The following is a 12,933-nucleotide window of genomic DNA, read 5'->3' as shown; positions in this document are numbered from 1 at the left end:
CTTGCATTTGAGATGAGTCTCTTGAAGACAGCACACAGTTGGTTCTTGCTTCTTTATCCAACTTGTCATTCTGCCTTTAAATTGGGGCATTTAGCCTGTTTACATTCAAGGTTAATATTGACATGTAAAGATTTGATCCCATCATCATGTTGTTAGCTGGTTGTTATGCAGACTTAATTGTGTGGCTGCTTTGTAGTGTCAATGGCCTATATACTTAAGTGTATTTTTGTGGTAGCCAGTAATGCTCTTTCCTTTTGAAATTTAGCACTCCCTTAAAGACCTCTTGTAAAATAAGTCTAACGGTAACCAATCCCCCTAGCATTTACTTGTCTGAAAAGGATTTTATCTCTCTTTCACGTATGAAGCTTAGTTTGGCTGGATGTGAAATTCTTGGTTGGAATTTCTTTTCTTTATGAATATTAAATATAGGCCCCCAATCTCTTCTGGCATGTAGCATTTCTGCTGAAAGGTCTGTTTTTAGCTTGATGGGGTTCCCTTTGCAGGTGACCTGACCTTTCTCTCTAGCTGCCTTTAACATTTTGTCTTTAATTTTGACCTTGGAGAATCTGATGACTGTGTGTCTTGTTGATGATCATCTTGTATAGTATCTTGCAGGGGTTCTCTGCATTTCCTGAATTTGAATGTTGGCCTCTCTGCTGCGCTTGGGGACATTCTCATGGATGATATTCTCAAATATGTTTTCCAACTTGCTTGCTTTCTCTTCCTTTCTTTCAGGGATGCCAATGAATCGTACATTTGGTCTCTTTACATAATCCCATATTTTTCAGAAATTTTCTTCATTCTTCTTTATTATTTTTTATTTATTTTTGTCTGACTGATTTATTTCAGAGAACTGGTCTTTGAGCTCTAAGATTCTTTCCTCAGTTTCGTTGATTCTGCTGTAAATACTTGTGATTGTATTATGAAATTCTTGAAGTGAGTTTTTCAGTTCTATCAGATCCGTTTGGTTCTTTCCTAAAATGGCCATTTCATCTTTACTGTCCTGTGTCATTTTATTGTGTTCCTTAGATTTTTTTTGGACTGGGTTTTGACTTTCTCCTGAATGTCAATGATCTTCATTCCTATCCATAATCTGAATAATATTTATGTCTGTCATTTCAGTCACTTCAGATTGGTTAAGAACAGGGGGACTAGTGTGATTATTTGGAGCTAAGAAAACACTCTGACTCTTTGAGTTGCCAGAGTTCTTGAGCTGGTTCTTTCTCATCTCTGTAGGCTAGGCTGGTGATCCTTCAATGTTTGAAGTTGCTGTCCTTTGAATGTTTTTTTTTCCTTTTTATCTTCTTTGATGCCCTTGGGGGTTTGATTGTGGTAAAAGGTGGGTTCAGTCAACTGAGTTCATTTCTGGAAGATTTTAGGGAACCAAGGCCCAGGTCAGCACTCCTGGTCTGCATGTTCTAGCTTTGTTGGGCTGGTACCAGGTCCCTGTCTTTGTTCTCTGGCCCTTTGAAATTAGGAACCTGCTGCACTGGAGGAGCCAAGGTGTTCTTGGTCTACTGGCCACAACACTCCAATGAGTGGTATCAGCCAAAGTCCTTCATAGGGGGTGCCAGAAGCCATGGCAGCATGGCAGAATCCATGTGCCTAGACATATTTCTATGCATGTCTACAGATGGATGAATAAAAGATAGACAAATAGATGGCTGGCTGGCTTGTTGAAGAACAAGAGTGGAATACTTCTGTAAAAGTTGTCAGAATATAAATAGTCACTTGTGTTTAAAAAAAACAACAACAAAAACTCTGACAAATAAAGCCAAGGAAGGCCATGAAGAGAAGGATTCACATGCATAAATACTCGGTGACAAAAACGTTGCACAAAGGCCATCACAACCTTACACAAAAAATAGTTCTGCAAGAATATCTGCCCCCAACTGCCTGTCCAAACTTGGACTGGTGTCACCCTTGTTATTGATCCTTGTAACCCAAGGAAAATTATCTCAAAACAACTATGTAATCGTCCTCATTTTTCATTTAAAAGCCTGTGTCTTCCTTTAGCTCCTTGAATATGCATATAGTTTACATGGCATACACATTCCCATTGCAATGCTTTATTCCTGAATATGTATAATTTTCTTTTAGAGAGTGTCTCTGTTATTTAGGTTGACACTTTTATAAAAGTGGAAACATACTACAGATAATCATGGGTATGCTATCTTTCATATTACCTGGAATCTATTCTGTCTTCTGGGATTTTGTTAATTGTTCTATATCTGGGTTCATACTTCCCATTTCAGCATGTATTCTGTTCTTTTCATTCGTTCTTAGATTGGGTTATCTCAGAAGCAGAACCTGAGACAAGAAAGTGAGTGGAAGCAGTTTATTTGGGAGAAAGTCCCAGGAAGCACTGGTAGGTGAGTGGAAAAGTGAAGAAGGGAAGGAAAGGAAGCCAGTAAAGGGTGTGCCAGTAAAAGGTTACTTTGTGGGCCATAGGAGCAGCTCAATCCCACCAAGGAACTCTGGGAGGCAGTGCAGAACACATATCAGAGTTACTGCAATTGAGAGTGGAGAAATTGGATATTTATCCCACCTGTTGTCAGTCAGTGGTTGAGCATTGCTAGCAGGAGGCATTAACTTCCCAGCACCTTCTGCCTGCCCCACAAGAGGCCAAATGGGCTCTGCTGATCAAAAGAACCCTCAGAGGCTGGGTGTGGTGGCTCTTGCCTGTAATTCCAGCACTTTGACAGACCAAGGTAGGCGGATCACTCAAGGTCAGGAGTTCAAGACCAGCCTGGCCAACATGGTGAAACCCCATATCTACTAAAAATACAAAAAATTAGCTGGATGTAGTGGTACGTGCCTGTAGTCCTAGCTACTTGGGAGGCTGAGGCAGGAGAATCACTTGAATCTGGGAGGTGGAGGTTGCAGTGAACCAAGATCATGCCATCTGCACTCCAGGCTGGGTGAGAGAGCGAGACTCTGTCTCAAAAACAAAACAAAACAAAAAAAAACCCTCAGCTGTAGGTGTTTGCAGTTGGAAGCTCAAAAACCAGATATAGGAATTGTGAATGCTGAGGTGGTTTGGGCAGGGCCCCAAAAGTGTTGGTATTATTCGGGGGTTTTGGATTGTTTTCCCGATTCAGTCTGGAACGCTGGAGCCTTCTATACTTTTCAGAGCATCAGAGCCATTGCTCACTTCTCTATTTATCCCTTTTCCTCCAGCATTCATTCCCATCATTTCTCAGTCAGAAGATGAGAGAGATACACATACGCACTCAGTAAGTATATTCTGTTTTGATTTGGAGGCTTTGGTAAGAATCTTCCAGATTTTGTTGACTGTCTTGTACTGTTTCTGGGGCCAGCAGAAATAAAGGTAGGAGCTGAGCCTTCCTGTGTATCTGGTTTCTCTGTTCTGTTCTAGAAATTGGTGCTCCTCCCAAGCCCTTCCTGCCAGTCACCTCTCACAGTTTTTAAAGTTATCATATGATGATTTAAAAATGTGTCCACAAATTCTTCGACATTCTTCCTCCAAAGGGCAGAGGCTAATTCCCCTCCTCCTGAGTGTGGGCTGGACTTGATGATTCTTCTTAACTAAATTGTTTATAGAGATGACGTCTCGCTATGTTGGCCAGGTTGGTCGTGAACTCCTGGCCTCAAACAATCCTCCTGCCTTGGCCTTCCAAAGTGATAGGATTACAGGTGTGAGCCACCATGCGTGGCCTTTATGATTCTCTTCTAATGCATAAAATACAGTGTAAGTAAGGGTATGTGACTAGCATATCAAAAGCATCCCGATTCCCCCCAGCTTGCACTCTTGGATCACTGACTCTGAGGGAAGCCAACTACCCTATTGTGAAGCTACTCACCAGCTCTGCAGTGAGATCCACAAGATGATTCTGCGAGCAGTCATGAGGAATGAAAGCCTCCAGAAAACAGCCGCATGAGACAGTTAGGAAGGGGACCCTCTAGCACCTGCCAAGTCTCTAGACGGCAAAACCTGAGCCAGAATCACCCAGCTAAGCTTCTCTCAGGTTCTTGGCTCATGAAAACTGTGAAAAGAAATGTTTGTTCTTTTAAGCCATTGAGTTTTGGGGTGGTAATTGGTAAGTGGCAGTAGATAACTATTAATAATAAAATTGTATTAGATTTTTCCATCTCCTAGTTGGGTTCTTTTTGGTAAATTTAAGGCTGACTTTAAAAAAAAAAAAAAATTATATATATATATATATATATATATTTTTTTTTTTTTTTTTTTTTTTTTTTTTTTGAGACAGAGTCGTGCTCTTTCTCCCAGGCTGGACTGCAGTGGCGCTATCTCGGCTCACTGCAAGCTCTGCCCCCTGAGTTCATGCCATTCCCCTGCCTCAGCCTCCGGAGCAGCTGGGATTACAGGCGCCTGCCACCGCGCCTGGCTAATTTTTTGTATTTTTAGTAGAGATGTGGTTTCACTGTGTTAGCCAAGATGGTCTCGATCTCCTGACCTCGTGATCCACCCGCCTCGGCCTCCCAAAGTGCTGGGATTACAGGTGTGAGCCACCACACCCGGCAAAAATATTTTTTGCTCTCCTTTTAAGATGTGTAGTTTTTCACCATATTAAACAAGCACTTTGATACTCCTTGCCTCGAATATGGCCTCGAATATGGCATAATGTTAACCTTTGCTTTTCTCTTCCTGTCTTCTTTCTTTTTCTTTCTTTCCTTCCTTCCTTCCTTTCTTTTCTCCTTTCTTTCTCTCTCTCTCTCTCTCTCTTTCTTTCTCTCTCTCTCTCTCCTTCCTTCCTTCCTTGCTTGCCTTCTCTCTCTCTCTCTGTTTCTTTCTTTTTCTTTTTCTTTCTTTCCTTCTTTCCTCGCTCTGTAGGCCAGGCTGGAGCATAGGGGCGCAACCTCGGCTCATTGCAAGCTCCGCCTCCCAGGTTCACACCATTCTCCTGCCTCAGCCTCCCGAGTACCTGGGACTACAGGCGCCCACCACCATGCCCGGCTAATTTTTTGTTTTTTTTAGTAGAGACGGGGTTTCACCGTGTTAACCAGGATGGTCTCAATCTCCTGACCTCGTGATCCTCCTGCCTCGGCTTTCAAAGTGCTGGGATTACAGGTGTGAGCCACCGCACCCGGCCTAACGTTTGCTTTTCACTCTCTTTTTTTTGAAACAGGGTCTTGCTCTGTCACCCAGGCTGGAGTGCAGTGATGCATCCTCAGTTCACTGCAACCTTCGCCTCCTGGGCTCAAGCATTCCTCCCATTTCAGCCTCTTGAGTAGGTGGGACTTCAAGTGCATACCACCACGGCTAGCTAACTTTTGTATTTTTTTTTTTTTGAATATAGAGATGGGGTTTTGCCCGGCTGGTCGTGAACTCCTGGACTCAAGTGATCGATCTGCCTTGGTCTCCCAAAGTGCTAGGATTATAGGTGACAGCTACTGCACTTGGCCATTCCTTTTTATTATACATAGTCATTGGGGATCTGGGGCAACTTTCGTCATTTTACTTCTGTGACAACAGTGAAGAGGTAATTTATTCAGTGTGTCCTTCCCCCTCACATTTTACCTATAAAGAGAACAATGTGGAAAGGTTAATGCTCTTAATTCATAGAGACACTAACAAGTTCTAGACAAAAGAAGCTTTAATGTAGCCTCCAAAAACCTCTTCAACTTTTGTGGTTTTTTTCTCACCTACTTCTAACAATCCTCTTGGATTCTCTGGATTCTTAATAACTTCAGTCACTGACACCACTACTACTCTCTCTTTCTGGTTCATACTGATTAGAAGTGGCTGTTCCTCTGCATCACCAGGTTCATAACCTCAATTTTCTCTGTTTGAAATCTCTTAAGAAATATTTTTTCCTATAAATTTCACATCTGCATTTTATTTTTAGAAGTATTGCATGAAGGACATAGAACAAAGGACAGAATCTGATGAGTGGGGAGATTATGACCTCGTGAAGTTAAAGCAGAGTCTCTTAACCTAGAAACTAGAGAAAGCAGGTATTCCCTTTGAAGCAACTCTTACACCTCCATTTTATAATAATTTAAATCACTTTAAAATAAAAAAATTATGTTGAAATATAAGCATGGGAGAACAGAGTTTCAAGACATACTTGATGATTTGAAAAAAAAAAAAACTCTGGTAAAAATACACACTTCAAAATGTAGAGTACAAAGTAGTACATATTCTATGATAAAAGTCATGTAAAAAGGATGGGTATACATGGATATAGATTTGGAACTAAAGAAATGTAAATAGTTATTTTAGTTAGGCCTAGACACCACAGGTACACTTTTTGAAACCATAAAAGCAAAACCTTTCTGGAAGGAAGATATATAACTACATATGCTTGGGTGGATTTCTGTAAACATACTGCAATGAAGAATTTTTAAAACTAAATTGGGGCTGGGTGCAGTGACTCACACCTGTAATCCCAGCACTTTGGGAGGCTGAGGCGGGTGGATCACTTGAGGTCAGGTGTTTGAGACCAGCCTGGCCAACATGGTGAAACCCCATCTCTATTAAAAATACAAAAATTAGCTGGGTGTGGTGGTGCACACCTGTAATTCCAGCTACTTGGGAGGCTGAGGTAGAGAATCACTTGAACCTGGGAGGTGGAGGTTGCAGTGAGCCGAGATCATGCCACTGCACTCAAGTCTGGGCAACAGAGCAAAACTCAGTCTCAAAAAAAAAAAAAGAAAAGGTAAATTGGGTGGGGGTTATGAAGGAGAGAGAAAGAGAGCATTCTTTCCTTCTGGCTGAAGTGGGTTTGTGAGATAAGACTTCACTTGTATCTGTTTTAAAACTTTTCTATGCTTCTTTTCCTCTCCCACTTGGCCCCATTTTGCTGTGGTCTGTTTTTCTTCTCCTCTCTTTTCTTGATAGAAAATCTCCAAATTACTGTACGACTGATTACTTTGCCTGAACAAAAATAATGATAAGAAAACTTCCAAAAACTGAAGTATGATAAGTTTCAATTTAAAAATCAGACCAACAAGGTTGTGTCTCAAGAGCTGAGCATGCTGTCACTTTTGTCTTCTAAGAAAAAACCAACAGCCTGCCTCAGTCTTCTACGGGTGTTTTCAGCCCTCTGAGTGTGGAAATAACCTAAGGGAGGGAGCAAACGCCATACAATTGGAAGAAATAAATAGGCCTGCTTATTAGGTCTCCCTATAAAACTATTTATGATCTGTTATGCCTCATCTATTAAAGAACATAAAAAGCACCACAGGTCACATTACAGATGTGCATGTGGTTAACTTTAAAAATGCGGCTGTCTCCAGAAGGAATTTCGTTTGAAGAAGGGCCAGTTGCAGTGTAATGTCAAACTGTTTCCATCTGCCCTGTGGACTGCTGAACACTGATCATTTATGTCAGGGTCAGCAAGGCCGTTTTCTTCCCTGGGCAAAAAAAAAAGAGGGCAGTGGAGGTATACATCAGGCCAGAGGTGGTAAATCTCCACAGAGAGGACTCTAGCTATGAGATGATGGCTGGGTAGAGGTGACCTTGCAGAAGGCCAGGTGGGTGTGTTCAGGAATCTGGGTACACTGTAACAAATGGGAAGTCCTGGCCGGGATGCATCTGTAATGGCAAGCTTGTAAAGTAGTATATAGCCCTGCTGTGGCAGTTAATCCCTGGCTTGGCATCTTTGGGAGAGCTGAGGTCTTCTGTCTTTTTATAAATGAACTGCAGCTCAGGGTGTGCGCGGTGGCTCACGCCTGTAATCCCAGCACTTTGGGAGGCCAAGTCAGGCAGATCAAGAGGTCAGGAGTTTGAGACCAGCCTGGCCAACATGGTGAAACCCAGTCTCTACTAAAAATACAAAAATTAGCTGGGCGTGGTGGTGGACACCTGTAGTCCCAGCTACTTGGGAGGCTGAGGCCAGAGAATCGCTTGAACCTGGGAGGCAGAGGTTGCAGTGAGCTGAGATCACGCCACTGATTCCAGCCTGGAGGATGAGTGAGACTCCATATAAAAAAAAAAAAAAAAAAGAAAAAAAAGAACTGCAGCTCAGTTTCTTATGTTCCATTTCATCCTGTGACCTGACCTCATGCTACATGGGTCAAAATAGATGTCTTTGAAATGCATGTGATTTCCCTAAGTGATTTTAGTGTCAAAACTTCTGGAATTTGCCTAAAACATAAATCCACATCCCTTTTCACCTTCCAGTCTTCATTTTTCATTTTTTCCTTGTAAGTATCAGTATTTATATTTTTTTATTTATATCTTTTTTTCTTAGCTTTAAATCTAGGTTTTATGATCCTTACCTTATTATCACAGATTTCTTCTCTATTTCTTATCTCAAATGTCTTCCTGCTTTATTGTCTGTGGCCATACTCTCTACCTCTTCTGAAAGATTCTCTAGAGATTCTACACTAGGTCAGATCTTTGCTATTGGCAGGACAGACTTCATCCCTGCACTCACATATAGCAGAAGAGACTAGGTGCTTTTCATATGTCAACTCAAAAGATGAGGGATTTGAGGGTAAGACCATAGTAAGTGGCTTTCATTTTCTTTGTACTCTAAAAATTTTTTCCAAATGTTCAATAATAAACATTTATTACTTTAATTTACAATTTTAAAAGATGAGATATATATCATGAATAGGCTTGGCTTCCTTTCATAAACCACTATGGCTCTATTATTTTATCCAAATCCGTTTTGAAGCTATTTATTTTAACCTTTTAACTTATGAGTTCAAGAGCATTGTAAATTGCCACTCATGATGAAGTAGTGATGTCTTTGATTTATTAAAGACAAATATCTAAGTTTGTCATTTTAGAGAACTGTCCTTCTTTAGTCAAACATTGAATATTAGTCATGATTCTCATAAAACTTGCAAATGAATATAAAACATCTAAGTGCTATTCTTCTTTATTTTTTGTGTCTCTGTGGTAAGTAGTAAAATAATTTATAGTAAAGCCACTAATGTCCATTTAGCAGATGTTTGCTGGGTGTGGCTACACCAGAGGCTGGCTGTCCTGGTTAAGAGCATGTGACCTGGAGTCAGTGTGAGCTGGGTTTGTGTCCTCACTTATCATCTCTTACGTCACCTTTTTTTTTTTGCATGGAGGGGTTGAGAAACGGGTGTGTGGCAGCAGGAGGAGAGAGCAAGGGGGCAAATGGAAGGGAGGTAGCAAAAGAGAGGATGGAGGTGGGGGAGAAGCGAGTGGGAGGGACCAAGAGGATAAAGTAAGGAAGGTGGGAGGAGAAAGAGGAAAGCAAGAGAGGATGGGAAGGTGGTGAGGAGTGAGGGATGGGACCGGGGAAGAGTGAGAGGCGAGGCCAGGAGGGAAAAGTGAGGGGGCAGGTCCTTTGTCATCTGAAACCAATTTTTCACCATTCTGAGCCTTTTTTTTCTGACCTGCAAAATAGGGATGATAATAGCACCTACCTCATAAGATTAATCATATGACTGTTATGATGATTATGTAATATAATCTACAAAATCCAAAGTGGAGGAAACACTACAAGATGACTTTCAGTTTCTTCAATAAATAAACTGTAAAAAAATAAAGATGTTTTGCTCTGGAGGAGGGGAAGAGAGAAAGAGGACGGCAGAGAGAGCGAGCCTAAGGACATAGTACATTTAACACTACATTAATTTAAAGTTTTAGCTATTTATATTATGTGCTGTCCAAATTAACTATACAACAATTTACCGAAATCAAATAAATGTTCATGACATTCTACTAAGTGTACTTCTAGGTCGTCCTGTCATTCAATGAATGTTATGTTGTCCCCGCCAGGCCATTTGGGGTTACAGTGAAAGATAATGACAAACCTCACTCTTGGTCCTGGCTTTGATGATTATTAGATGTGACATCTTGAACAAATAATTGCTCCAGTTCTACATTTACTCAGCTATAAAAGTTGGATGAATATAATACCTGCCTCACAAGGCTATTGTGAAGATTCATTACACCATTAAGTGTTATGCTTAGCACCGTACCTAACACTCAAAAAGTATTCAATAAATAAATACTGCTTCCCGTTATTGTTATCACAATAATCAACATTTCCCCTGCCCTCAATAAGCTTATTATCCAACAGGGGAGATAAGACACATCTGACATGTCCTCAGAGAACTATAGCTCAAGGCCCAAGGTGAGGAATGGTGCAAGCTACATACAGGTGTTGTGGGAACACAGGAGAGAGTGGAGGGGTTTGAATAGAGGGGACCAAAGTCAGGAGGTTCGTGTCCAGACCAGCGACATTTTTTAAAGAGCCACTCCTCTGACTGTAGGAGCTGCAGTCTCTGGGTTTTGAGTTCTCTCTTCAGAGAACTGCAGGGTAAACTGCTGTGAATGCAGACTGGAGATCCCCTGAGATGCCACCACCCCTGCGCTTTGTGTGTCTTCCTGCCTAATGCATTCAAGTTACTGCCATGCAGCAGGCAGTTGATGGAAGCCTGGGAGGAGAAGAGCACTCTGGCTGAGCTGAAGGGGACAGATAAATAAAACTCACCTAAACATTGAGAGAGCGCAAGCATTAGGGTAAAGGGGGATTAAGAATTCCTCTGCAGAGGGGTTCAGGGACCTCACTGGGAGGAGGAACTTGAAGCTGCATAGGAAGTTTTCTAAGATACCTGATTTTCTTTGCCCTCCTGTCTACGGTGCTCAGGGCACCAAGGCCAAGAGGTAGTGATGTGAGTAGGAGGAGCCCTGGATTTGATTCAAAGGATCGATGTGAGTCCTAACTTCACTACTTAGAGAGCGGCCTTGGGCAAGTTGCATAACCACACTTGACTGCAATTTCCTCAAGCATAAAACAGGTTTAATAATACCTGCCCTGAGTATCTCATGGGAGTATTGTGAGGATTGAGTGAGTCAATGTGTATGAAACATGAGTTATTATTGCCAGTGACTTCGGTATCTTTGTCCTTGACTTTGGATATGCTTTGAGTGTCTTAAAATGAATTAATCACTCAAGTAAGTGTTTCTGCGACTAGCCTTGACCAGGACAGATAAATAGGAAACCTGTTTCTTTAAAGGTCATTTACATTTAGGTATGCTTAAAACATTTTCTTCATTTATTTCTCCCCTCAGGGAAATCCCTGTTCTTTGCATGATAGAATACTTACTCATCTTTTTATAATTCAGCATAAATACTGTGATCACTTTAAAGTCACTGGTAGGAAAAGCAGACTCCACCATTTGCTATAAAAGGTAAAAGATGACCTTGTCTGAAATATAGGATGTAATTATTTCAGATTCTGAAAAAAACTGTTCTTTGAATAAACCATGCCTTTCCTTTGCATGTTTCCTTTTAAGAAAACTGCAAGCTCTAGCAAGAAAGATACCACAAAAATAGAAACGCCAATCTCTAAAGATCCCAAGACTCTTCAAAATAATAAATGATTAATTTTTTTCAAGCATCCTTAATATGATTAATCTTATTTTAGAGATGAGGCAAGGGAAGCCAACAGAAGTTATGGGACCTGCCCAAGGTTATAAGCAGCCAAGCCTGGCATAGAAGCTTGGCTTCTATGATTTGGAGCTCAGCACTTCTTCTAATGAAAGGGTCTCAGTTTAGTACAATTATTGAGTATGAAAAATGTCATATGCACTGTGGGAGACATCATCTAAGAGCCCATAATCTACTAGGGACCACCCCCCCAAAAGAAGTGTAAAGCAAACAGCAGTGAATACTATAATTAGATGTCAAGATGTCATAAAAGAAGAGGAGGGGAAGAGATTAATTATGACTCAGGCAGAAGGGAAGTCTGCGTATATTTTTACAGAGGAGATGGGATTTGAGCTGAGGCTTTGGGAATGGGTTGGACATGTATAAGAAAACATGGGAAGTGGGACCAAAGGGATGTCATCCTGGGTAGAGTGCTGGTTTGCATCAGTAAGTAGGGATTGGAAAGCAAAGGAAACACTCTTACAAAACAGCAAGTAGAACTGGGTTGTTCACAGAATAGAGATCAGATTGCCAAGGATTTTAAATTGTAAATTGAAGAGGCTGGATTTTGTTAGCCATGATAAGCCATTACTGGCTTCTGGGTAGGGAAGACATAAGATAACTGTTCTAATACAAAATACCATTACAATACAAAAAAGACACATACTCTGCTCCCAAAGTAACCCGTGCTTATGAATATGCCAAGAAGTGTTAGGGGTAGTAGGATGCTTTGGAGGCACAGACTAGGGGTATCCAAATCAGGGAAGACTTCTTGGAGGAGGTTTTTACTCTAGGTAAGTCTGGAAAATGAATAGAGATTGGTTAGGTGAGTAGGGCACAGAAGTGCATTCTAGGTAATGACCCTTGAAAGGTAAGAACTAGCATGAGAGGTTCAGGGAACAATCAGCTCCATGTGACAGGTCACAGCTGTGTGTAGTGGTGGGTGGAGGACAAAGGGTAGGAGATGAAGCCAGAAAGGTCAGTGAGCCTAGAGCATGAGAAGTTTTATGTGCTAGCTAAGAGAATAAACTTGAACCTGAGAGCTTGTAAAGGGTTTCTAAGTAGCAGAGGGACTCTGTTAGACAGGTTAACTTCTGTTAAAATAGTTCTATTTCTAGTAAGAGCTTGACCTAGGTCAGTGGCAGGCCATGAGACTAGAAAAAAACTTAATTTGGATGGAGAGTTCAGACTAACGCAGAGTGGAATTAAAAATCAAGACAAAGGCAGTGTGGCTTTGTTGCACTCAGGGTGTCTGGCCTGAGGGTATGTGACGTTTGTGATTTAATGCTGATAAAAGATATGAGAGATGATGGTGGTTCTATGTCCTCAAATTATTCTACTTCTGAGCATCACTTAAAACAGTTGCCACCTCCTTAAAATTTTTCTCCTCTCTTGATCGTGTGATACCATAAGCTTCCTGTTCTGTTGACTTTTTTTTTCTTTTCTTTTTTTTTTAAAAAAGGTCTCACTACTTAGTCACCCAGGCTGGAGTGCAGTGGTACAATCATGGCTCACTGCAGCCTTGACCTCCCAGGCTCAAGTGATCCTCCCACCTCAGCCTCCCCACCTCAGCCTCCCCACCTCA

At 41.3% G+C, this 12,933-nt stretch overlaps 1 long non-coding RNA gene across 1 annotated transcript in view; it reads left to right on the top strand.

Annotated features, from left to right (window-relative positions):
- The window catches only part of LOC105739430, a 30,781-nt gene extending 26,671 nt beyond the window's left edge, over window positions 1-4,110 (top strand). Inside the window, exons 2-3 of the long non-coding RNA XR_001115346.1 lie at window positions 2,287-2,372; window positions 3,764-4,110. This is a non-coding gene — a long non-coding RNA (uncharacterized LOC105739430). The remainder of the gene's footprint in view (window positions 1-2,286; window positions 2,373-3,763) is intronic.
- The last annotated feature ends 8,823 nt before the right edge of the window (window positions 4,111-12,933 follow it).

This window comes from Nomascus leucogenys, chromosome 2 (assembly GCF_006542625.1).
Source record: "Nomascus leucogenys isolate Asia chromosome 2, Asia_NLE_v1, whole genome shotgun sequence".
NCBI classification, from domain to species: Eukaryota; Metazoa; Chordata; class Mammalia; order Primates; family Hylobatidae; genus Nomascus; species Nomascus leucogenys.
The sequence above is the reverse complement of the archived record's forward strand: the minus strand, read 5'-3'. Positions and strand labels throughout refer to the sequence as shown.